Source organism: Manacus candei, unplaced genomic scaffold, assembly GCF_025592945.1.
Source record: "Manacus candei isolate 608988 ecotype Guabito, Panama unplaced genomic scaffold, ASM2559294v1 h1tg000049l, whole genome shotgun sequence".
Taxonomy (NCBI): Eukaryota; Metazoa; Chordata; class Aves; order Passeriformes; family Pipridae; genus Manacus; species Manacus candei.
The window spans coordinates 14855575-14882439 of record NW_026138097.1 but is presented as its reverse complement, the minus strand read 5'-3'; the positions used below and the strand labels follow the sequence as shown (position 1 = coordinate 14882439).

The following is a 26865-nucleotide window of genomic DNA, read 5'->3' as shown; positions in this document are numbered from 1 at the left end:
GTTACATAGTGAGCTCAGATGTATATGTCTACATCATCCACATCTACTTTTATTCAGATGTATCTGATCCTTACTGTCTGGTTTGCTTTTAAGTTTTCATATGACTTCACTAGCAAGTCTCTAACTTGTATTCCATTCCATTTAGGAGCCATATGTAATTTATTATTACCACATATCGCTGCTAAATCTGCCTTGCTTTTTATTAGAGTGTTTTGTCTATTTGCTGCCCTACCACATCCTGTGTCTTACTTTTGGGGCTTCCTCTGTTGCAAGTGTCCATCTGTGTGTAGTGATTTCAATGACCTTACACTTTAAAGCTTTACTAAATTTTGTGAAGTTTAAGGAATAAATATGTCTGAGCTGCTCACTGTTTTACTATATATATATGATCCAATCCCACTTACTCTAATTAGGTATCTACTTCACAGGTGAATTTAATTTCTTACTGCAACAAGAAATCTGAAATTATTGGCTAGCCTAACCAGTCATGGTGGTTCTCACTAAGGCCAGCTGATAAAGAACTTTATCAGGGTAATCAGCAAAAAGTGTCTGAACTGTGTGGCCTTAATAATTTTTTTGGGGGAGGGGCAATCTTTAATGATCTCAAACCACGAAAACTGAGATTCCTGTCAGAAAAATAAAGAAACTAAAACTTATTTTTTTAATCTAAGAGCTAGAAATTTCAATGAGACTTGTCAAAGTATGTTAGTTTAAGCAGAGATGCAAGCTTTTCTATAGGCTCGTGTGAGCCTGTCTGACCAGTCCTCACTTTTGTTACTTTGAATTAAGACTACTTTGATTAAAATGTTCTTATTAAATTCAGCACCTCACTGATTTTTTTTTCCCTAGCTTTGTGGAGAAGTCTTTTATGGCTTTTAATAGCAGATGTTCCTACCATTTCTATTTGAAGTCAGAGTATATGTAAAGCATGTATTTCTGAGATTATTAGAGTAAATGCTGTAACACTACAGCACTAGATCAAAGGATTCACCAGTTACGAAGCAGATTATACCATTCTTGCTTTAAATGTGACTTCAAATGCAATATCCATCAGTAACGTTTGTGGCTTTCACATTTCTAAATCGCAATATTGAAAGATCTACTTAACATCTACTTACTAATTATTTCCATAAAGGTTTGTAACACAGAAACAGAGCTTTGCTTTAGACTTTTTAATGCACAGTTCATTTCAGTTCACTGACTTCTGTAGACCTGGTGTGAGGTGATGTTCCTTTGACCACGTTTTGTTGTACAGAGAAGAATGTAGATGGATCTTCCCATTATTCAGAGAAACATTTGAGCAGCATTTCAGGGAGGTTGCTCGAGTTGCTTATTGATATGTGTAAGTCAGACTTGTGATTAAGTATTTTGGTGTGGGTTCAGGCCACACAGTGTTTCCCTGTATTTAGTGCAGGTTTCCAAATACTACATTTTGATGTGTGACTTATGATCCCTGGTTTATGTATTTTTTAGCACAGATTCTATGTTTATTTCACAGGCATTTAGTGAAGTGGGAATTCCAGTTTCCTGGATAACCAGAAATCTTAGAATCATAGAATCACAGAATGGTTTGGGTTGGAAAGGACCTTAAAGATCATCTAGTTACAACGCCCCTGCCATGACCTTCCACTAGACCAGGTTGCTCAGAGCCCTGTACAGCCTAATCTTGAAGGGCCCTGAAATCTTATTAGGATATGTCTGCATCTGTCTTTAGATATGTATTTAGACACCTGTGTCTAAAGTCGGAATGAAGTTATCCTCTTGAATGATGATATCTGTATTATTCAGCCTTCTAGAGTTGCTGCAACTACAAGTGGATCTCCATGTACTAGTCCACTGGGTTACCTGAGTTGAGATCTCCTGTGCTTTCTAGAGAGTATTTTCCTAATGGAAGGATTTTGATTTACTGGTGGTATTATTTATTATTGTTGATTTTGTTTTCCAAGCCTTGACTTTTCTAGGCAGTGTTTCTCTAATGTTGCCTTCCCAAAACGCTGGTGATGATCTAACTAAAGCTATCTACAAGTGACTTTTCTTGTGTCAGACACTACATGCAAAGTCCAGTAGGCATGAAATTCAGAAATCTGCTGTAGTCATGGTCGCTGTGATGTACTGCTGTGCATGGAATGTTGGGTCATTGATCTGTTCCCATAACTCAGTAAGAAGGAGAAATAGAAGGAGAAGCCATAGTCACGGCGAGAGTTACCTATGTACTGTGAGCAAGCCATAGGAAGCCAGCCCTGATGGTCACTCTCCCCTTTTCCCATCTTTTTCAATTTATACTATGACTTTACCCAGCATAGGCACTCACTTTTGCTGTGCACCTTCTGATTCCATCATTGTTTGTTTGAATCATTTTAGTCATAAACACTTTCTAATGATGTAATTGCTTCAAGCAAGCTACAAATCACCTTAACATTGTAGGTCATGCGTTGGCTTACATTGTCACTGTGGAGACTCTGGAATCTCAGGTTCTAATCCTGTGTGTACTCTTAAAGTTGTCTTTTGGTAGTTTTAGATCAATACATCTGGCAGTCTCGAAGGCAAAATACAGGCATTTTCCATATAATTTTTTTTCCGGGGTCACCTTCACAATACCTTGCTAACACATTCAGCACTTAAGGAAAAGTTAGTGGCTGAGCAAGCTCAGAAATGAGAGAATTGCTATTTTCCTAAAAACTGGATCGTGTACTCTGACTTCTGTGCAGCAGGATGTGCAGGCAGTGCCCGGTGCTCAGCAGTCACCCCATCTTTCATTAAGACTTAGAAATTAAGACAGCTATGTGACTTTTAAAAGTACTGTTCAGTTATATGCAGCAGGGAAGTGTGTATTTTTAAAGCTGTACATACATGTAGCTATCAGTGGCTCAAATGAATGAGATTAATTTTATGCTTGACACTTGACTGTGGCTGGAATGGCGGTGGCATGTCAACAACTACAACAGGTCACACGACTCGGATGAGGAAAGGATTTTAAGATCTAAAGCTGAAGGTTAGGTGTATTTGTGAAGGGGAATGCAATAAAAGAATACATTTTTTTTCAGTGCATCAGAGGAAGGGGCTCTAAACAGCCTCTCCTGAGGAATTCAGCTGCATATCAGTGAAGGTAAAGTGGATATAAGAAAAATGCCATGTGTATGGAGAGCATTAGGAAAGGTCATATATTTCAAGAAAGAATATTGTTTACAAGGAGTGTTAATAGGTTTCAAGGGAAATGTTAATTTTTTTTCCTGGCTGAAATAGCTACTGTAAGTTTTTAATGGTTAATCATTCATTCTTGAATTTTTATATTAAGCATTTCATATTACTTTATTGACTTAACTTTTATGCTCTTCTTCATTTTGACAGTAAAGAATGACCAGGCAATACTCTTTGAAAATTGGAGACCATTTGCAGCTGCTCTCTGCTGAGGAAAGTGAATAATAGGGTGCCCTCAAGGAATTTCAAAGGTATCACTCAACAGAAACTTTTGTGTCTGAAGAAAACTAGATCATTTTATCATGGTAGGCATACTGATATGTTTGCTTTAATAAAATGCCATATTTCTGCCTTTAATCTCTTGTCAACCAGCTATTAAAACCCAAAAGTGTGTGTGTGCAGCACATGTAAACACTTGTGGTTTCAAGTTTGTCAAACAACATACAAACAAAGTATGTAATTTTTGTTTAGTGAACAATCTGTAATAAACTTACTGAGTAATGGCAGTAAGGTTGTTTTTCTCACCCCTCCCTCAAGGCAACAAATCAATTTGATTTAATTCAATAATCCATGCACTTTTTAAAAGCATTATCTAAATCCTATAGAGTTCTCTGAAGTGGCCACATGACGAAATAATGACAACTGTTTTCCATGTAAATAGCGATGAGCACCTGAAATAATAGCAGTGTTAGAAGATGATTACTTATGAGAATTGACATTATGCGCCTCAAGCCCCCAGAATTTTGCACCTGCACAGAACAGTTCCCCTTGTCTTTCAGCATGGCAATTCGGTGCTGTTAACTCACTCATCATTTCTTGCCTGTTAAGGCGAGGCTTGAATCAGTGCCCGCAGTAATAGAAGCTTGTTTTGAAAGTAAAAGACATTGCTTGTGACCCAGCTCTTGTGGCCCTCGTGTCATGTTAGTTCAGAAATTCCTCAATTTTTGGGTGGATAAGGACACCTTAATGAGTTTGGAAATTGTTTCAAATAATAGTAGAAGACTAAAAAATAAGATATTCTGAGCAATAGCCAATAAATATTTTCTTAATAACAGTTATACTGTTTATGAAATAAATAATAAAATAATTCCATTAACAGATATCTGCATACTTTCCGTCAATCCCCAGGTATTTTAGAAGATAGTATAGGTGAAAGAAGTCTTTTGTTCATAAAAACTGACACAAAAATGCAATGCTAAAGATGCAGAGCTCTACATTTAATATTGTCAGCAGTCATGTATCACATCAGTGAATCCCAAATATTTGGAAATATTAATGGTTAAGAGGAAAGAATAAAGCTTCACATGCTATGGCTGCACATACTTGTGTCTACAGGACAGACCCAAGCACTTGTATGTGAACAAGCATGAACTGAAGATTGCGTTTCCTTTTAGCCCAGTGAAAAGGGAGCCATAGTTACTCTAAACTGATAGCTACACTACCAATTGCCTGTTTGTACCCATTCTTTTCCCCACTGCATTAAATCATTTCAGTGTTTCTCTCAAGGGGATAGTGTTAAACTTACTTATTTCTACTTCTGAAGAAGTTTTTTAGTACCACTACTAATTTCTGTACCCTTTGTCTATCTGCTATGTTTTGAGATGGAGTTTATCATAATGAAGTTAGTGTTAGAAGTAAAGAAACATAATACATTTCAAAACTTACTATTTCCGTAAATGGAACCTGTTTTCAGTTTCCTTGTATTGTTAAAGTGTTCTAGGTTTTCTTTTATTTTTCACTGGAGTAGCTACTTATACATGTGTGGAATTAAGTAATTTTTTTTCCCTTTCAGAGAAAGTTACTGTCCCTTTTCTCTGTTGTATTTCAAATACCTGGTACCCTTGGTTTGTTGAGTCCTTTTAAACCTCCTATTAATCTTCTTTAGCTTTGGTTAGCTCACATAATTTGGCACATTTTCCCACCTTACTGTTACTTTACTTTCTCCTATCATGTATTTTCTTTGTTTAGTTTGTTGGGCCCATGTTCTATTTCTTCCTAATCTGAAAATTAGTAGCTAATTTCTAAATTACAGGAGAATGTTCCTGTAATCTATTATTTTGTTTATGTCTTGAGTTTTGCCATAACTTTTTCTTTAGGTGTGATGCTACTCTAAATATCTTTTTTTTTGTTGTTTTTATTTTAAAAAATGAATTTTTGACTCTGCTGAGCAAAACTAATGAATTGAAAACTCATAGATTTACATCATGAATTTATGTTCAACTGCCTGTTTTATAGATCTTCCTTGGATTTTTGTGTCAGCCTGTTAACTGAGTTATTCTCATATCCAGGATTGCCACTAGCACTTTTTCATTCACATTTCATATAAAAAAGTATTGATAGAATGATTAGTATAAGTTAACCATTGCCCAGTAAGGACTAATAAATTACTGAACAGGTCGATACTGTTCTATATACAAAGTATGATCATAGCTCGTTACCATGTGAGTACATTCAGCTGATTTCCTACTTACTATTTATTATTGTTGCTCATTTTTACTATGCTATCTATGATGTATTTTTTCATCTTTTGTAAGGCATTAGTATTCTCGGACCACGTTTTTACTAATAACTTGGAAAATTGTGGTACGTTTTTCAACAACTTTTAAGTCACTTAAGAGCCTTTGCTTTCATTTGGAGCTCGGTGTGTGGACATCTTGGGTCCTTCTAACCCTTCAGTTGAAATCTCTCTCTCAGCCTTTGGTTCAATGTTGGCTGCTTCTGACTTAAGATTTAATTTTTCTCCCCCCAGTGTTTTCTGTTATGATATAATCTTTGACAACTTTTCCATATTGATAAATTAGGGATAACCCACTCCTGTGACATGTCTGCAAGGGATATGGCTCTGGTAGTCTAGTAGATCTTTTTAGTACCTGATTCCTGTAGTCTCCAATAATAAATGTTTCAGGCACGAGGTGTGGGCAGAACTCTGATGAGAATTTTCCCCAGACTGTGGCTGTAAGGTTTGCAGAGTCCTTTGGCTCTTATGTGAAGTTATAGGATATTTTTTTATTTCAGCTAACATGCTGGAAAAAGCTTTTTTGTAATAATAGAAGGCTCTTGCATTCTCAAAACAAATACTTCTAATCAAATGTTGGAATTGGGTAGGTTGGTGGCCTCTTCTTTTCATGTGTTATCTTATGCTTAGTATTTATGGCTAAATTTCAATCAGTAGACCTCATGGTGTTTCTGGGTCCTGAGAGAAGATGTTTCTTTCAGACAAGGTTCTAAACTCATATCTTTCCAAAGTCTGGCACACAACTTCTTTCTTGAATTCCTGGTCAGTCTTCTGATTTCCATGATGAAGCAACTAAGGGATGCATGCTAAAAGGAGTTCCTATGGAGTGGTTCTGCTACATCTCTGGCATGTTCTGGATGATTGCAGTATGCCCACTGCTAGGGATGGGCATAGTTCATGCTCACTCACAATAAATGTGAATCAGTATGTATTTCTTAGGTTTCTTTCACTGATATGCAACATGTGTGGATAGAGAGGGCTACTGCTTACCATTGAAAAATGAAAAAGGAAAGCTGTGGTATACAATTATGAATTAATTAGAAAATTATTATTCTATTAGAACACAATTCTAGTCTGTTACAACCAGTAAGTTTCCCTATTGAATTTATTGCTGAAATTTGCTTTGTGTAGTGTGGATTTAATATTTACAAAATTGCAGGAAGAAACTGCATCTTTTCTGCATTTTTTAATGGGATTTTTTGTCAATTCATTTGAGTGTGACAAGAGGTCTGACAGACAACTGATGAACCATAGCAGTTCTCAGAAAAGAGTGCAGGATGCTGCCCTTAAGAACTGACTTTGATACATGTGAACATCATTTTTCAAGATTTTCAAAACACGCCTCAAATATGTCTTGAATTACATATTCTTTGCTGCATAGAGTCAGATAACAAGCAGGCAGGTAATAATTAGGATGGAGTTACAACAAGAATTCATTTCATGGTTATTCTTAGATTTAGACATTCTTTCTCATTACTGGTAACAAAAAGTAAACTGTTGAAAGCCTCCTTTTGTGTATTTTTAGGGTAATGTAGCTTAGCCCAGATCAGGCAAAATAGAAAACCGAAGTGTGGCTTTGCAAGGAGTTCTGGCCATGGTAACACTGTGCATTTTGGAAAGTATTTTGAGCAGCTCCACTCAACTCAGTGACGTTTTACGTCTGGTGCAGCTCTGTGCAGAGGTGCTGACACAGTGGTGCTCGTCCTTTCTCTGAAAGCTGGCTGCCATTCCTAAATTAGCTTTGTTAGCAGTAGTTTGGGTCCTGATCTTCAGCACAGTCCTTCACAGTCCACAGGGATATGCAATATCATCTTTCTTACACATGGTTGTCTTTGGGATGTAGAACTAAAACAGGTATCGTGCACGCTTCCTTCCTGGGACATGCGAAAGGCCAGTCTACTATTTTTGCACAAGAGAACTCCTGTTAAAAAGGAATACCTACTGTACCAGAGCTGTGTGGAGTCTTTTTGTTTGAGTTCTTTTTTATGGTAATCTTTGGCAGTGCAAATGTTGGTATTTTCTCAAGGGGTGCTCTGCCACTGAAAAAAGCACATTTTGTAGCCTTTGCCTACTTTGGCCCACCTCAATGGGGCAGCCAAAATATTTATGCAGGAAAAATACACTAAGTGTTCTGTACTAATATGAATGGCACACTGGCAGAACAGGATCAGCTCCTCAGTCTGCCATCATCTTTTTGTGCATGTTTAGACAAAGTGCATGTCTGCTCTGCAGTCTGTAAACACTTCAGAAGAGAAACTGTCTCTAGAAATCTCTATCTGCAGGACAAATGGCAATGAAGCCCAGATTTTAGCTTTTTCCTCTGGAAACTACTTTCAAAATGGCTTTGTGGCATCTCCCTATACCCACATTTCAGTGCCAAGAGTCAAAGATAAAAATTAATGTTGTGGTCTCATTTTAGTCTTGTTTCTATCCAGGCTTTGCTAACACAGGCCTGTAGTTGGAAAGCAAGGGCTTCTGTGGTCAGAATAGAACTGGAGTGTTTCTGGGAGGCATGTAGGGAATTACAGAATCCAAACTTATTATTTTCCTCCTGCTCAAACTGAAAACTTAAGAAAAAATACTCAAACTACTTACAAGGCATCATGGTCATGCTTTTTGCTGGAGAATAAAAGATGTCATCTTTTAATTTGTTTAGATAATATAGTCTTCATTCCTCCTTCTTGATGAAATAGTAGTGGAATGGAAGAGTCCAGGATGGGACTAAAATCTTGGGGTTGTAGATGGTGCACAGATCTGGAATTAAGTTGAGGTTTGTCTATGTCAGGTACCTCATGGGATAGCAAGAAATCTGTACTGTTTAGCAGCAAAAGCAGCAATCATGGCAAATCAACTGTATGAACATTGTTTCACCCAATAGTAGGGTTTCCATTTTTCCCTAGATTCAGGATGAGATAGTTCAGAGGCCTCCTTCTGTCAATATCTTTCTGTTATTCCTGCAGGCCAGAGATTTAACATACAGGGAGAACTACAGCAGAGAGACAGAGCTACATGTCAGCACAATGAAACTCCTCTCTATGCACATGTGTAATCATCCCAAGGAGCTCTTCTTCAATACCCTTGTCTTCCTGTTCTGCTGAGAACTGTTTTTACAGGACCTGCTGGAAGCTGTAGAGTCATTTTCTTTGATGTTGGTGGCTTGCATGTCAAGTAAACAAGCGTAAAATCTCACGTAGGTGGAAATATTTTAAACGGAATATGGCTTTGGAAATCTCTAAAGGAACAACCAAAGCACAGGAGACTTCCATCTGATGTGAAGTATTACTGAATATTCTGATATGCTCAATGCTTTCACACATCTAAGAAATCAATGGTAACACGAAAAGCCCGTTCTCAGAATGAAAAATTGTGTGGTACACGCAAGATGTCTCTGATAGGATCTACCTCCAGTTCTTGTTTCTCTTGGGCTTTTTGCTTACAAAGACTGGCAGGATGAGATGACAGCTTTTTCTGATGGCCCTGTTAATACTTTTCACTAACAATGAAAGGGGAAGGTAATAATTCTCTGCAATAATATTGACTTATTATGTGATCTTGAGTAAGTCACTGGACTATTGTGTGCTCAGCTTCATCAAGAAGAGAATAATACCATTTCTATGGCTTGCACAGGTGTTATGACTGTTGGTGGGAATAAAGAATATTTTGTTTTTCATGGGTTGAACCAGTGGTGTGAATAAAGAATATTTTGTTTTTCATGAGTTGAACCACTACAGAATATTTTTAGTTCTCTTTAAAAAAACCCAAACCAAAACAAAACACCACCAAAAAAAAAAAAAAAAAAAACAGAAGGAAAGAATGCTTCCAAAGTCAGCATGCTTTGACCAGCATATACTCAGTTGTCCCTCATGCTGTATAAATTTGTTTTTTTTTTTTAATTTGGTTTTTTAAATACTTTATCCTTTTTTAAATTCTAAGTGAGTTTTTAAGTTACATCTGCCCTTCTGGGGAAAAACAATTTTCTTTAAAAAATATTGAAGAAAAATGGTTTTTACGTTACAGACGGTGAAACCCATAGTATTTCTGAAATAGCTCTGTCAGAAAAAAAACGCCAACCAGCTACCCTTTGACATGTTCAATTACCTCCTGCTCCACCCCCCATATTTTTTTCAGCCTAACCTCTGTGTGTGTTTATTATAACAGTAAAATTCTTTGAAAGATATAGTGTCCAACTTACAGACCAAGGTGCATAAAAGAAAGCTGAGGTGACTTTAAAGTACCTTTGCAGCATTTGGACTCCAGTCTGATTTATAGATATTTGTATTTGTGTGTCTCCTCTCCTGGGGCTTCCCAAGGAGTCACAAGAATGACCAAATTTCTTCCATGTTAAATTCCAGTACTGAAACATTTTTCTAGAGTCCTGGTCTTGGCACATGTTGTTATCCCAATGCGTATTTAGGACACCTCAGAAGGCAACTGCTGAGCCCGTTTCTGTAATGTTTGACTGTGGCCTGGCAGAAACTGACTGTTCTGTCCCTTAGTGCAGACCCATCCCTCCACAATGCCTGCACCACCAGCTTTTCTAAAAGCCTGTGGATGCCTTGATTTGAAGTTGTAGTTAGACTGCAGTCAGCTATTTGAACAAAAATTCCCATCTTCTTGATCAAGGCATGAATGCTAATGAAAGCCGGTAGTTTGCCTGATAAGAATTACTTAGTGCTTACATGATTTTCTGAATGCCTTGAAGACAGCTTTTTCAATTTTTAAATGCAAATTTTTTACAGAGGAATAAGCACACTTACTTCATCAGGCCTTAAGAAAGCCAAACTCAAAACCTCATTCAGAAATTCATCACTCTTCTACCCTCTTTCTTTCTGTGAGGGGACTGAAGAAATATTTTTTATGTTAATTAACTACCTGTTGAAACTTGTTAGAACAGGACAGAAAGTAAACTTCCCATTTGGTGAGGAATCCTGTGATTGCATATTTAATACCAAAGTACAGTTTATAAATATGAAAAAAAAAGAAGCCCAGACTGCTTAAAACATAATTATTAATGTAACAAAGCAAGGCAAGAACAGCATCCAAAGTATTCATGTTTGAAGTAACAGATAATCCTGTAATTGCTGCTTCTTGGTAAAATTCTAAGTATCTGAGAGGGAGCCTTTATTTTAAAATGGCACATACACATCAAAGACGCTTTTCTTGTCTTTCATACAGCTTTCTTTCAAGTAAAGAAACACCCACACAGAAAAGGAAAAAACTGTTCTGTTGTGCTCTAAAGTCAGCTCATTTCTGCTCAAAGTAAATGCTGGTTTTGGCAGCCCACAGATGGAAATGTGTTTAACACTGCTAAGGTGAATTGCTGCTACAGCAAGGACTGGAAGTGGATGTCAGCACGAGGGAATTATTGTCTGGTTTTTGTGACTGGTTCTTTGCTGAAGGATTTTGGACTAGCCATTGCCAAAGCTTAGAGCAGTGTTTGTTTCCTTTAGTTGTTGATCTTCATAAAAGCATCAGGCAAAGAAAATTTGCCTTAGTGTGGGTGAGAGCATATTGCAGGTTTCAGTACTAAAGCTGGAATCCTGACTCCCACATGCACAGAGGCTGCTAGCAGAGCTGTCTGATCAGCTTTCCTAAGAGTGGTGACTTCACTATTTTGAGCTAATCAGAGAGGTAGAAGATGTCAAGAAGAAGCTGCCATGAGGATTTTTCTCCCACTCTGATTAGCCAAGACTTGAACATCACCTGTACCACTAATGTCTTAGAAATAAGCACCCATGTTTTAATAGAACTCTGTCTACTAACACACACAGAAAATATAATAGATGATAGCCTACATATATGATTTTGTATTCTCCTACATAATTACATTGCAGGTTATGCAACAGCATTTTCATCTCTACAGAATTTTACAAAACATTTATAAGTGTTCTGTTTATCTGAATTTCCTTAGGGCACTGGCTCCATCAGACGTGGGAGAAGCTCCTGGCAGCTCCCTTGCTACAAACTGGCCACACAATTCCCAGGCAGTAAATGTCATTGCTGTCTCTGCTGAGGAGTCTTTTCTGAATTTCTGAGAAAAGTCTGTCAGAACTGTGGCAGTGACTTCCCTTCTTGCAGTTGATGTTGAATATAAATCTCTTGTATACTGATATTTGTTTCTTCTACTGCCTGCCTTTTTTTGTCTTGCAATTTGAAGATTGTCATGGCATGGATTGCCTTTTGTTTAATGCGTGTCACCACATGACCAATTTGGTGTCTCTTCCTGCTCCTACAGTGTTGGTGGCAGTAAGTGACACGTTTTAATCCGAAAGATAGTGCCCAGTTTACTCTAAAAGGCATCTGTTGTTTTATGATGGTTTTTTTTGTTTGTTTTTTTGTTTGTTTGTTTGTTTGTTTTGGCTTGTGCTGAGTATAGATACCAGCACTTCATGGTCTTGAGGGGTTTCTTCTCCTGTTTTACAACAGGTGTGGAGTACTGCAATATGCACAAAGTGTTTGGTCGGTTGCCTTCCTGACTGACTGTCTTCCTGACTGTCTTCCTGACTGACTATTCTTTTTAGTACTCATTTCCAGAAAAGAGGAAACAACGAGTTCCTCATGGGAAGATTGGGAGGGGCCACTTCAGGTTCTCCTGCAGCACCACCAAGTGATTGGAAGCAGGAGCTGCTCAGAGGTGATGGAGACACTGGAGCTGAACCTCTCCTAGTAAATCACAGGCCACAGTAAGCTGCAAAACCCAAAGGACAGTAAGTAACTAAACAAACCCAGTTGATTGCGTATATCTGATCTGGATATAAGGACACTCTGTTAGGGTGCTTAAAAGCAAGCAGTATAACTAGCATAACTCTTCCTGTTAAAATCAAGAGGAGTTTTGTCGTGGGTTTATAATGCCAGAGCTGGGGGCTATAGAACAGGATCCTACTAAGCAGGGTATCAGAAGACCAGTATGTCTTAGTGATGATTTTCTTGTGGTTATTAACCTTGTTGCCAACAAGCAAGGATCCTTCCAAATTGGAGTTTGTTCTTTGCACCACATTTCTGCAACTCTTTCTTCCCAAGCTGTTCATGCTGTCATGTGTGTCATCAGAGTGCACTGCTGGGTAGACAGCAAAAACCTTTTTCAAGGAAAGTCATATGCTTGCGAAAAATTGAGTGTGACCCCATGCTTTAAACACACAGTCCTGTTGTCGTAGATATCAGCGTGAGGAAAACGCAGGGATTTAGAAATGGAACAGAAAGAAATATTTATTTTGCTGTAAAAAGTGACCTTGGAAATGTGCATATCAATTAACCAGCATCTGCCAAGAAGTTATTCTACAAACAGCAAACTAAAGAGCTTGCAGGAAAGTACTTTTGTCCTTCTGAAAGAAATGGCTGGATGCCCACATGAATACTATATCTTCACCAAAAATGTGTATTTTTTAAAATCTCTTATCAGATATACAAAGATGAAAACTGCTATTGAGAGACAAGGGAAATTGGAAACAAGAAACTCCACAGTTGCAAATGCTAGTTTAATTCATTTCACGTGAAGCTGCTGAGAAAGAACAGAACTCTTGTGCCTCTTAAATGTTTTCATAACCCTTCAAATATTCAGCTCTGAGTAAGAGGGGGCTGTAGACATTCACTGCATGTCAAGTGCAAGAGAAAGACAAAGGGTCTGAAGGATCAGAGCTCATTTTGGAGCAACTAACCCAGAGCTTTGGGCAATAATAGCACCGCCCCTTGACTGAATAAGCCTATATGTGCTGAATAATTAGGTGTACTTATCTTCAGTGCTTTGGTGATGCATGTCTTTTTGTTACAGCTTAGTTGAGCTTTCTGATAGAAATAAATTTCAGGTGTTTGGTACACAAGTTAAAAAAGGAGGGAAACAGGACAGACAGTCTTAAGAGTCATGGGTGCCTGTGGGAAATGGAAAAGCGGGAGATAGACATTAAAGTGAATCATGATATTGCAGTTAGGTTGTGTGATTTTTGGTATATCCGTTTTAAGTAAAGCAAATGATTCCTGAAGATCGAACTGTTGCTTACAAAACCAAAAGGAATTTGCTTTACATACATAGCTTACTTTTTAACATACTTTTTTCCCTCCAAATATTATACATTGTCCTTAATCTGTTTCTCAGGAAAAGAAGGAGAAAATCTCCATCATTTATTAAATCACTAGATGGGATAACATTGTCTCAATTCTGAGGGATACTAATAACTTATCCTTGATTGCTGAGCACAGGTGACCACAAAAGACAATTTGATAGATTCAACTCTGTCAATCACTATGGTAACTAGGCCAAGCACAAATTCCACCTTATTTTCACATACAGAATTTTGCCTTAAAATTTGCCTTAGAATTTCTTTTTATATGAGGGAGCCACGAAAGCTGAAAGACATGTTAGACTTGTTTGATTTGTCTTCTATCTCTCTTTTAGTCTCAGTATCCCGAAAAAAAACAGCCCTATGTTGCCAGCTTCAGTCCATTCACATTTTTAAACCTGAAGCCTGCTTTACCAAGCAGAATTACTCATAAGCTGGTTTTACTTGTAGTTGATAACTGATTCTGTAATGCTCTCCTAATATTTGCCTAATCAGGTTAAAGATTTGGCAAAAAAAATGCCACATTACATGTTTTTTTAACACTTCCAGCAATGGTGATTTCACCACTTCCCTGGGCAGCTTGTTCCAATGCCTGACAACCCTTTGAGTGAAGATTTTTTTCCTAATGTTCAATCTAAATCCTCCAGATTCAACTTGGGTTCATTTTCTCTTATTCTATCACTTGTAACTTGGGAGAAGAGAGCAATCCTCACCTGGCTACAGCCTCCTTTCAGGGAGTTGTGGAGACTGATGATGTCCACCTTGAGACTCCTTTTCTCCAGGCTAAACAATCCCAGCTCCCTCAGCTGCTCCTCATCAAACTTGCACTCCTGACTCTTCACCAGCTCTGTTCCCTTCTCTGGACATGCTCCAACACCTCAAAGTTTTTCTTGTAGAGAGGGGCCCAACACTAAAGACAGGATTTGAGATGTGCCCTCACCAGTGGTGAGTACAGAAAAATCACTTCCCTGGTCCTACTGGCCACACTATTTCTGATGGCGGATGTCAGTTTGATTCTCTCTTCACTAATAGAGGCATAGAATTCAGACTGCATTTGCAAACTCTGGTGCAGGTGCTGTTCTGCTGCAGAGATTTATGCTACCTGGCTTCATCTGGCGAGTCTAGTAACTTCCTGGTTGAATTGTGCAGTTTGTTTTCTACTTGCTTAATTTTTTAAGTGGAGCTTTGGGTTTGCAAGCAAACAAAAAATCCTTTCCTTTTCTGCTCCTTTTCTTGATGCTGAACTGCTTTGTCTCAGGTGTTCTAACTGAGTAATAAGAAAGGCAGTAGGAATACTGTGCATTTAACTGCATACTAGCCAGGCATAAGAAAGCATGTAGGAAGAGCTTTAGCTGACTTTTGTTTATAGTACACGGTTAAATATGGATATCACCTTCTCAAAAACAAGGAAAGCCAGGGCAAAATATTTTTGGCCTTGAATCCTAGCCACTAGCATAAAAAAAGAGAGATTGACTGTGAAAACTAAGATAAACTTCATGGAGATTGTGATGGATGTCAATGGCCTTTGTAAGGAGTGGGAAGGCTCTCTGTGAGTTTGTCACTTTCCTAACTCACAGGTCTTGTTATAATTACAGAGTTCATTTAATTCAAGTTAGTTGTGGAGTGGGTAATGGCTTTCTAAGATATGGAGTAAATTTGACTGGAGTTCCTAAATTCATGGTAAAGCTGGTAGCACAAGCTACTTTTCTAACCTTGTATTGTCATTTTTAAGCAAATTTTATTCCTGCAACTAATTTATTAAAGATACATAATAAAACTAGAAAAATGCTTGATTCTGTAAACAGAATTGAGTTTATGCCTTCACAACTGCTGTTTTTTTTTTTCTCCAAAATCCATGTTTTTACAGGTTTCTCTTCCTCACTACTCATTTTAGAATTGGATGGAAGTGTTTGCATGTGTAATACTGTAAAGTGTGTCTACCAGAAATCTTGATAGCTAAATTCTTGACTGTTTTGTCTGGTCATCTTCAAGACAGGGTGAATGCTGCTATGTTTTCTTGTGATTTAGAAAATAACCTATATGATAGCATGAATACGTCCAGTCTAGCTCAACCAACTGGTGCAGGTACTGTTAAAAATTTGATTATGCCAACATAGACTACATGGTCTGAGCAATGCACATTTATCACTTTCCTGGGATATTTTTTCACTGGTACTGTCATACCATGGTCCTTCCAAGACATTTAGGTACATTTCCATCATGGTGATGCAGTCAAAACACAACTTACATCTGTGCTTGAATCTATCTTTGTCTCATCTCCCTGTTTCCATTTGTATGTGTTTTAATCTATGAGGTTAAAATAAAAATCTTTCTGGAATAGATGGCAAATAATTGGCTTCAGCTTCTTTCCTCTTTCGTTTCCCCACTCAACCCACCTGGGCCTATGTTTATTGAACTCCATACATTGTCAAGACAGTATTTGTAAATGGAATTTAACTGTAGGTGAGCAGTACAAATGTAATAATATTATACAACTCTTGTTTAATTTTGAAAGCTCCATCCTCTGCAACAGCGCTTATAATGGACGGTTCAAGCTGAATTATCCATTATTGCTCCCAAAGTTTACAATTAAACTATCGATCAAAGCTGGCAGAAAATTCTCAAGCAGTCTGGGTGTGTACCGGGCTTGTTTCAGATGCAGGCTGAGGGAGAGAAACCCAGAAGCAGCCTTCAGCTAATCCTCTTAGTGCTAACTGCCCTGGATGCAGCAGTGATTATGTATCATGCTTATACAGTTTTAATAGTGCAGGTCCTATGCAATTTGTGACCTCTATTTCTGCTTAGAAAGATTGGAGCTTAACAGGTTTGGATCCACAGGGAACCAGCTTCGGCTTTTAGGCTTCTTCAGACACTGCAGAATGCATCTTTTCTTGGGAATTCCACAATAAAATGACTGTTATTTATCATTACAAACCTCTTTATCATTTAGTCAATAAAAGGCCTCTCTCTCTCACTTTTTTTTCTTCCGTGGTGTGCTCAGAGTCAGAAATCTGTATTAGTCTCCCCTGGCCTGAAGGCAAGAGATGTCAAATGCTAAATCATGATCTGCCCTGGCTTTCTGGCTAAATTGTGTATGAAGGCCTGAGGCAAAAAGGTGCACATGCTCATTATTTGAAACAGAATGATTTTTTCCCCCTTTCTTTCCTTTTTTTTTAAAAAATACATATTGAGACATATATGGTAACACACATACAGTAAGCTTCTGAAAAGTATCAGACCTGAAACAAACCAACCAGAGCTAAATATGTCAAATATATATGCTTGCAGATTGGGAAATAGGAGAGGAATTGTCAAGAAAAATCAGATGATCTTCCCCCTTTGAACTTTTTGTTAGCAGTGGGGAAAAAAGTGTTAGGAGTTGACAGCAAGGTGACAGATGTGGTAAATAATGCATCTGGTGAATTCAACCTCTTTTTTTTTTTTTTTAGAGGGGAGAGAAGACATTTAAAATTAATCTTAGTTAGAAATTCATCAGAAAAACCTCATGGAAACATATTTTAAAGCCTGTGATTGTTTTGCAAGGTGTTTTGTATGTGTTTTCATCTACTTATTTACTTGCAGTTTGTGATAGATCACATTCCTCACAGGACATTGTTATTACCCCAGGTTGGCAAAAAGACTTTTGTGAAGAGGTTTTAGGACAGTCATCCCTTGGCCAAATTTTTGTGTGAACTTATTTGCATATATATGTTAAAATCTTTCAATTCTGTAAGTATTCTTGTGAGGGAGGTATCATGTATACCAAAATATAGGTGGAAAACTTATTTAAAGGGCTGTACTCATCTTAGAAGCAAATTTAAATTTTTTGTTTATTTATTTTGACACTAGGGAAATGTTCAAGTATGTAGTTTTACAGTATCTGTTCAGCAGAAGGTGACCAGGAGCTTCTATAAAAGCATATTAAACTTCATTATTTCCACACTACAGACTAGAGTTTCAAAAGCTGCAATGAGAGCTGGGGAGCTCCTCTGGAGAATCTAAACAATGTATCTATTATTTTTAGTGCTCAATATTTTCTGCGGTTAACAACAAAACACTCTCCGTATTTATGCTGATCTCCTGCTCTTGGTTTAAGCATGAAAGGGGCCACAACTCGAAGAGGAAAAAGGGCTCGTTGTAACAGGGGCATTATGTTCAGCAAGCCAAATTTTTGGCATTGCAATTTTGATGCATATTCCGTAAAACTGGATTTATTCAAGTGCCTCATTGCTGGTTACAAATTCTGGAAGGGAGCTGAGGCTGTTTGAATTCAGATATTCTCTTTCTAAAAGTTTCAGGGAAATTATATGATTGGATCAAAGTTTTCAGGGAAGACTTCTCAATGGGATGACATTACTGGCTGATACCTTCATCTAAAAAGCAAACTCTGTGAGCTCAACATGTTTTGAGCAGTTCAATTTCCAGTTTTCAATGGAGGGCTTTAATGTTAGTTATTATCTTAAATACAAATAGGTTTGGTTTAAAATGTCACTGATTTATTAGAGCTGTTCTAATAAGTAATTTTTTAGTTATGACTGAAATGGTCTGCATTGTCATTGTGATTTTTCCAAATTTAAAATAATGCATTTTGAGAATCCTTATATCCACGTCTTTGTAGTCAGATAAAAAATGAGGCTGCTCTGTACACATCACTGGTTCTGTATTTCTTCCACTGAAAATGTTGTCCCGTTGAAATTACTTGAGCTCTTCCCCAGCTGTCACATATATGAGAGTGAAATTAAGAAAAGGACTATGGTTTTTAAAACCTAATATGGTGTCTGCTAGTTTGTAAAGTTAAATTAAAAACATCTTTATGAATATAACATGTAAAAATGATACCTGACATTGATCAGAACATAAATGAGGAAAATAAGTTGATGTTTTCATGTTTGTCATATTAAAAAAAACTCCGAAAAAACAGACCAATATAAAACAAAAATTCCACACATGAACTTTTCAGAAATTTCACTTTTCCCTTCACATTATGGTAGATCTTACTAGAAAAGTCTTTATTAAGCACAGAACTTAAGAAGTATTAGGGAGACTCATATAAGTTTTTACAGAATCTGCTTACTTCTGTTTCAGTACAAGATGGTTCTACGTTCTTTCTTTCATTCTGCATATAATCTTCCATGTTTTGCAAAGTTTGACTTAGAAGCACAAAGGCAGCAGAGATATCACATGCCCTTTTTCTATATATAGTCTGAGTTGCTTCAGTGGAGCTCTTCTTGAATGTCAAGGAAATGCAAAATTTCAGATTAGTATCTGTTTCCTCAACTTTATTACAGAATTCTCATGGCTGTTCACTTGGATTTTTTTTCTTCTTTTTTTTTCTTTTTTTTTTCTTCTATGTTGTTTTTCTTTAAAACTGAATACAGTGTGATTGTATATTGTGTATTAAGTTTATTTAGTGCAATACATCCTTACTGTCCTTTTACTGTGGCTGTAACTCAGTATAACTCCACTGAAATCATTGCAGTTTCACTAGCACAAAGCAGAGAATCAGACCCATAAATTCTTTATTCATTACACAGGAGCAGAAAACACTTGGGATTGAAAAACTTAATTGTTGCCTTCCTTCCACTTAATCATAGTCTAACTTTCTTTAAAAGCATTTTAAAATTTACAAAGAGAAAAAAATAGTAGTGTACTTATGAGAACTTATACTGACACCCTTTGTCATATTGTGGAATTTTATGCCTACTTAGAAATCATAAAAATAAGATTTGTAATGTAAAAGCTAAACAACACATAAGTGTAGCTATAAGAAGTGAGAGTCACGTTCATATAGTCTGAATTCCCTATATGATTCTGAAATCATATATTTCATTAGAAAATGCAATTATAACTGTTTTCTCTTTTTTTTTTCTTTCAACTTGGCAACGTGCAGGAAGCTAATCTCACCGTCTCTGTCCTCCAGACTGAAGCTGCCTTCCAGAAAAGAAGTACTTCAATGAATTAGACTGTTTACATACTTTTAATGATGTGTTTGTTTTAATTTAGTTGTAAGTTTATGCTTCTGTAGGATCCGTCTCAATCTTATCCCCCAGCTATATGTGTAATTCAGGCTTCCTGTTTTAAGGTCATTCGTAATATAGAAAATTGTCAAGGAGGAGGCTTTAAAATTTCCATGAGCTTAGTATGTTTTCTTATTTCAGAAGCCAGCTTCTGTGTACTTCCCATGCGGGATCTCTGGATAAAATTTTTGTTAATAACTTTATACAACTCATAGCAATAGCCTGAATCAAACAAAACATGCTCTTTTTTCTTTTCTCACAGGTTTTCTTTGTTCATCTGAATAATATATTTATTTTAACTTAAATTAAGAAAATTTTACTTAAATTAGGAAATTTATAGTTCCTATAGTATGAGCACATTAAAGTACAATATACGAAGCTAATAAAGAAACTTCACCCTATTTTTTAGCTCCACAAAATCCATCAGTTGAAAATAGAAGCAGTACTTTTTTGGGAACATTTTGACATGTTATTGTTTAACTGTATCTCTGCAGGATTTGAAACCACTCAGTCAGTCTTACAATTGGGCTTCTCAGGACTTGAATCAATCAGGTGCTAAATGTCCATCACTGTTGTCCTGTAAGATGTTGGCTGCATTCACGTGGCCAATCACACTCCAAACCACCTGCATTGTTAACATGTAGAAACATGCTGGGGTCTAGAAGCAAACTCAGTTTTAGAGCAGTGAAGATGGGAAATGGGACAGGCCATGAAGCCTGGGATGCTCGGAATCACTTTTGCTCTTCACTTGGCATTGTAGACGTGGCCTGGGTGTTCAGCATGCTGTATGACATGCACAGCTGGCAGCCTGAGGACTGCATACATCACCTGGCATAATATCAATGGTAAGTCTGTGCTTACCTCCTGAGTCATTATGATAATTTAAGACCACTTGCTCTAGTGAACTTTTGTTTGCCTTCACTTGTCCCATCTACTCTAAAACTGGTATCAAGATTACAGAGGATTAGCTTACTGTAAACACAGTAGCTGACTTGGAGGGTGGGCACCTGGCTCAGTTTTCCCTGCAAAGGGCTGTGGAAACCTCTTGGTCTCAGCCTGAGAAGAATAGAGAGCAGACAGGAGGGAAGAAGGGAGAAGGAAAAGCTGGTTTAGGTAAGGACAGGAGGCAGCAGGAAGGCATTTTTTAAAAGCTGATCCACTGTAAAATCAGTTTGTCCTCTTAACTCCTTACCTTCTGTCTTTTCCTTCCATAATCCTAATTTATATGTTGTCTGGGACTGGGACTTTTTCTTATTTGTAAAGCAGGTGTGACTGTTCTCCCTGCTGTAGCCTTCCAAGTACTGCTGGATTCCAAAGAGCAAGCACAGAAAGAAAAATGGACAGTTACTGACACTTATAGGGCCACTGACAGACTTGCTTCCTGCCACTAGGTACTGGAATTGGATTTTAAAATCAAACATTATTTTCTGCAAGGAAGCATTAATTTTCAGAATCCTTGGCATACAGTGGCCTGAATACTGCAGTCATAATTCTGGCAAAACTCCCAACAGACATCAAAGTTACTTTTTCCTTGATTCCAATCTGCAGGATTGTGCTTTTTAGTAGAAACATGTCATATTTATGTGGCCTAATTCCCAGAAGTTCCAAACAGACCCATAGTATGGTGCCAACAAAGGAAGTGGAGAGAATGAGACAGCTTGAAATGTAGTCATTAATGAAATTATTCATGTTGCTTTCATAATTACATTTATAACTGCATCATCATGGTGTGATGTGTTGATTAGTGTCCTGAGCAGTTCACGTAATTAAACAGAGCATAGGGAATTAGCAGACTTACAGCAACAATGGGTACTGTTTCTGGCACATTTGTGTTCACAGCTGTTTGATGGACTGGGAGGTGACCACAGTGTGAGAACTGACGAAGAGGCAATGGCTTCCTTCCTTTGTATGCTGGTGTGATCTTGTGTCTACAAAGGGAATTTGACCCTGCAGCATAAATGTGGTGGGTGTCTGTACCTGGCATGTACTGCTGAGCATTACCTGGATGCTTGATCAAGGTGCCTGATCTTCTTGATGAGAAAGCACCCATACATCTGCTCCTTTTTGATGTAGATGTCTGCAAAGTTTGCAGTGAGTTACTGCCACATATTTGTATTCAGCAGTAGACTGCATTTGGAATGCACCGTAACACTTGATCTGTATAAGTTAAATTAAATGTGGGCAAATGCTCCACGTCACTCAAAAGGGAAAACTTGTGCATTGTCTCTGGTCACAATTTAGCAGTCTGATCATAAGCAAATACCTTACCTTCTCTTTTGCCACGTACCAAGTTACAGTTGTGTTGGGAGATGCTGGTAGCACTATATAACATATGAAAAAGACTTTGAATGTATAGCTTAAATATTTGTGGTTATTAGAGAGAATTGACAGATGTTGTCTTTGGGCAACATACATTTTCAATGAAGGTCTATGACAAAGACAACAGTCGGATAAGTCTCTGCTAGTCCAGCCAAAAAACAGTTTCTACTAGGGAAAAGGAGTGACATCTTTTTAGGGTGCAGATTGGAGAGGAGATCTTCTTTTGGAGATTGTCTTGTTTGTATATGCCACACTATCTCATAGTTAGGGCCAACCTTAAGACCATTGACTTGGTAATCTATCTATTAATGGCTAGTACCAGATGATTCAGAGGCACAAGAACTCTGATCCAATAGCATTTAGTTTAGTAAGCTGCAACAACAAAAAAGGCATGATCCAAAAGCTTAGTTTTATCTTTGTATTCTTTCCATCTTGCCATGTTATTTATAATCTTCTTTCAGATGTTTCATAAAGTATATACTCACATACCAAATGTTCTTAGGGGGGCTGGAGGGAGTTCAAATAATTGCAGCAAACTAATCAAGTGTCTAATCTACATTGTTTTATGTGAGCACTTAAAAATGGTTCATAACTATCTTGTAATAAACATTATAGGTTTTGATAAAAATATATGTTTTAAGGCACTTTGTATATGCATGTTACTTGTTTCTTGTCTGTATCCTGAACCACATTAAATTAGCAAGTGTTGACACCTCCCTGATTTAGGTTCTACTCTTTACACTCATGGGTATTTGAACCCATACTGCTGTTTCGGTTTTCTGATTTTCATGGTAAATCTGCGTTCTTTTTCTGGAATATTCCTTCACAGTCTCACTCGTGAAATGTCTGCTATCTAATATTTATAACACAAGCACAGACACTTGTACTAGTCTGCCAGCTTTATTGCACTGACTTGACCCTCTCATTGCTAGATGTCAGTGTAAAAGTACACTTATTATTACACTTTATTGCATCAAGAAAGACAAAGGTAATAAATTAATATTTTTTACTGAGTTGTCTCTACATTTATAGGAAGATGTACTCTACAGTCTGTATACTTCACTTCAAAAATGCATCTGTATTAATCTATGATAATGGCACTGAATAAAATTTATTCTATGATTTTGAGAAATTATGGTTTAATTAAATTGATCTACTGAGTGCTTGAAGGTAGCCTGTATGAAATTTATATGTAGTACACTGTAAGATTCAGTTGTTATCATTAAAAGAATATTATTGCATAAGATAAATGTGATCCACTTATTTCTTTGATTTCTTCTAGTATCATTATTCTTTCAAAAATGAAATCTGTTATTTTGAGGGAATCTTTCCTACTGTTTAGCAGATTAATGATCATTCATGACATTATTGGTTCTGCATGCAGTAGATAACTTTTGTATAGATTCCTGTACTAATACTGTACATCTCTGGAGACTGACAGTATAACTCATCCACTTAATTTTTTGCAGCCTGATTCACAGATATCTTACTTGACAGTATTCTAATTTCTAAGTGCTCATTTTTATTCTGAAGTATTTTTCCCCATACTAATCTTTGCAAAAGAATACCAACAACACAATCCCTGCCATTTATAGGATATCATCTCCTGATATTTTAATCTTTTTTTTCCCTCGACTAGTTTTGACATAGGCAGTTTTTCACACTTAGCTGAGATAGTTTCACAGAGGATGGTATACACCACATCAAAAACACTATGCTAATCTGAACTCAGTCACAAACCCAAGTGAAGGTTCTTTTTGTTTGGCTATTCTTTTGGGTGGGTTAGCAGTTTGGGTTTTTTTGTTTTTTTTTTGTTTGTTTGTTTGGTTTGGTTTGGTGTATTTTTTTGGGGGGGGGGGAGATGGGAGGAGTGGTGAAATTGGATCAGAAGTTTCCTGAAAAGCTTTAAAATGAAGTTACGATGTAAAGAATTGCTGGTAAATTCATTACAGCTTTTTAAAAAAGAAATGAAGTCAAGTACTACATAAAGCACATAGTGCCACAAACTGTTGTTAGGAAATTAAATATTGTTGAACTTCTATGAGAGACTTCTAGAGTGAACACAACTCTTGTAGAGAATGCTCCCACTGGCTGAAGACCTGTCACTGTTCATTCCAACGGGGAGCAGAGTCTGTATGACCCTGCTCATTGAAGTAAATGGAAAGTTTATTTCATAGGATCATAGAAAGCCTCCCTGGCTGATTCTCAGTGTTTCATCAGTCCTGTTTTTGTTGAGTTTGAAGACAAAAAGTCCCATGTAGGACCATGGTCCAACAAGGTGGGCTGTACCTGTCTCCTCAGTCGTACTGGCATTAAAAATGTTGTAAAGTGTTCAGATGGAAATTCCAAGTAACTAGTTATTAGAAATCATTAAAAAAATTTAGGAGGCTGAATCAAACTGGGTTTTGACTTCTTTCTTTTTTCAACTTGGAATCATTAAAAAAAAAGTGGGGGATTTTATGGTATGTCATATTAACTATGAATATATTTCTTCTCTGTAGTATGGTCTCAGGTTATCCAAATTTCTTCTGATCATACTATTTTTCTGCTTCTACCATCCAGTCATCATGCACTTCATTAACATGTTGAATCTCTGCCTGTTTTTAAAGTCTTTTTACTTCCTGTGTTGATTTGTGTATTTGTTCCTATGCCTCCAGGAGCTATTTCCTTCCTCTTGTCCTAAACCAGTTGCTTTTTTACTATGCAGCTGCCTTAAGTCTTATTTCTGCTTTGTTAGTCTTCTAGCTTCAGTTTAGCTTTCCCCCCCCCCTTCACTATGTCATTGTTTTGCATTTGTAAAAGTTGGCATGTACTCCAGAGTTTATTGCTAGTAAATTCTTAGATATCTTTCTCTTCTTTGATTTAAGTCATAAGATCAGTCAGTTTCTCCTGTTGAAGTCTTGTTTTCCTGCATGGCTATTGTTCATAAGTGGTTCTAACTGAGTTTTCTTATGTCTTTCCTGCAAATCTGTTTTGTCTGCCGGGATGATTTCCTTTTCCTGATTCTAGGCTACTTGAGACAAACATTGTACTTTATAGTAGCAAATAAGAAAGGAAAAAGGAAAAAAATAATATTAGTATTCTTTTCCCATTATCACAGGTAAATGAAGCCCAATCTTAAGGCTTGTGCTGTTCAACCTGCAATTTCATGCATACTCTTAGCATATACACACTTTTTACATTTTTTTTTCATGCCTAGGAAGGTCTTAAACATGCAATTTCTATAATTTTCCCAGTGTCCCATGTAGCTGAGAGCTATATTCCAAAGCTTTCTTCATGACTACTACTGCAGAATTTAAATTTGGATCTTATAACTGTAACAGTATTTTGTGACTTTGCCATAAGTTTTTCCTTTTTATAGATGTGAATCCTAAATGCTATGTGCCTCCCTAACTGTGTGATGCAAGAGTATGATTTGTCATTATAGTTCCAGTCTTAAATCCATTCAGCTTCTCAGTCTTTGTGAGCAACTTCATGGAGGTAAAGACTGGGATTATGAGTCATAAAAATGCCATTTTATATTCTGTATATATTGTGGTCAAGGAAGAGCCAAAGTAATGTTTATAAACATTACACCTTGGGAAAAGCTGTATTGATTTTATCTAGGCTACCCATGCTTTTTCATTTTAATCTTAGTACTTTCTCTGCTAGACATGAATTTTTCCTCTTTTAGTGTTTTCAGTAGCTTAAATTTACTCACTTTTGGTCTCATCAAAGACAATTGCCAGAACTGCTCTCTTAGGTTCCTGGAGCTCCATGAAGATACTCACTGTCATACTTATGAAGGGGAAGAATAGAAAAATCAATTTTACTTGGATGGCAATTGGAAAAAATACATTTTTCTCTGGCATTCTACTTTCAGAATGTTTTATTCAGTCTGTTTTTTTAGAAGTAGTGGTGAGTTCTGAGTTTTGTGATTCTCATTGGAATTTACTTCATGCTTGCAATATTAATTTCTTTCCATTAAGGGGGGTTTTCTGAATATTTTCTGAGAAAAGAACTAAAAGCAATGATGGGTGTGTGCCATGGCAGTAAATGTTTTCTGAGGCATGCATGTATTTATTTAAATAGTTTAATTAGAAATTTCATTTAAACTTCTTGAGCATTAAGCTGTACACTAGATCATGATGTTTCTGGATTTTCATGGCTTCAGGTTTTAAGATTGTTTAAGACTGAAGTGTGAAATGGCGTTAATCCATTCCCAACATTCAAGAGCCACCTCTTGTTTTCTTTTCCTGATGTGTTGACAGAACGTATACATATTCAGGAAAAGTAAAAGAAGACAGTGCACATGTGGATAAAGAATATGAAGGTAGTCCGCCAGTTTCTCCAAGGAGGGTCTGTGTCTCTGTTAGCAGTGAGACTTAAGAAGACTTCTGTAGCTGAGTTAAGAGATTCTTCTTTTCCTTTTTTCCCCTGTAAGCTACATCATTTACCTATGTGCAATGTGTGAATGAAAGAAAGAGGAAAGGAGAAGAAAGATTTTTTTAAATATCAGCTACCAGTAAAGGAAATGGAGCATAAGTTATCTATATGTTTTGGGAAAAGGAATTTTACTGTATATATATATAGTGTGTATATATTTATTTAATTATATAAATAAAGTTAGGTGTTAGTAATAATCAGTGAGCACAAAGAAGACCAAATTTTTAACATAGGATCAGTCATGATTGAAATTATCCTTTTGCTTTTTCTACGAAAAAAGCCTGGAAAACGGAAAACATTATGTATTTTGTGTAAACTGTCTACATTTAAAAATTTT

At 36.9% G+C, this 26865-nt stretch overlaps 2 long non-coding RNA genes across 2 annotated transcripts in view; both read left to right on the top strand.

Annotated features, from left to right (window-relative positions):
• LOC127476401 (uncharacterized) overlaps window positions 1–20003 on the top strand; it is a 38806-nt gene extending 18803 nt beyond the window's left edge. The window contains exons 2-4 of the long non-coding RNA XR_007906592.1: window positions 3349–3449; window positions 12235–12420; window positions 19658–20003. This is a non-coding gene — a long non-coding RNA (uncharacterized LOC127476401). The remainder of the gene's footprint in view (window positions 1–3348; window positions 3450–12234; window positions 12421–19657) is intronic.
• A 354-nt stretch (window positions 20004–20357) lies between these two features.
• The window catches only part of LOC127476402 (uncharacterized), a 62696-nt gene continuing 56188 nt past the window's right edge, over window positions 20358–26865 (top strand). The window contains exons 1-2 of the long non-coding RNA XR_007906593.1: window positions 20358–20629; window positions 21624–21747. This is a non-coding gene — a long non-coding RNA (uncharacterized LOC127476402). The remainder of the gene's footprint in view (window positions 20630–21623; window positions 21748–26865) is intronic.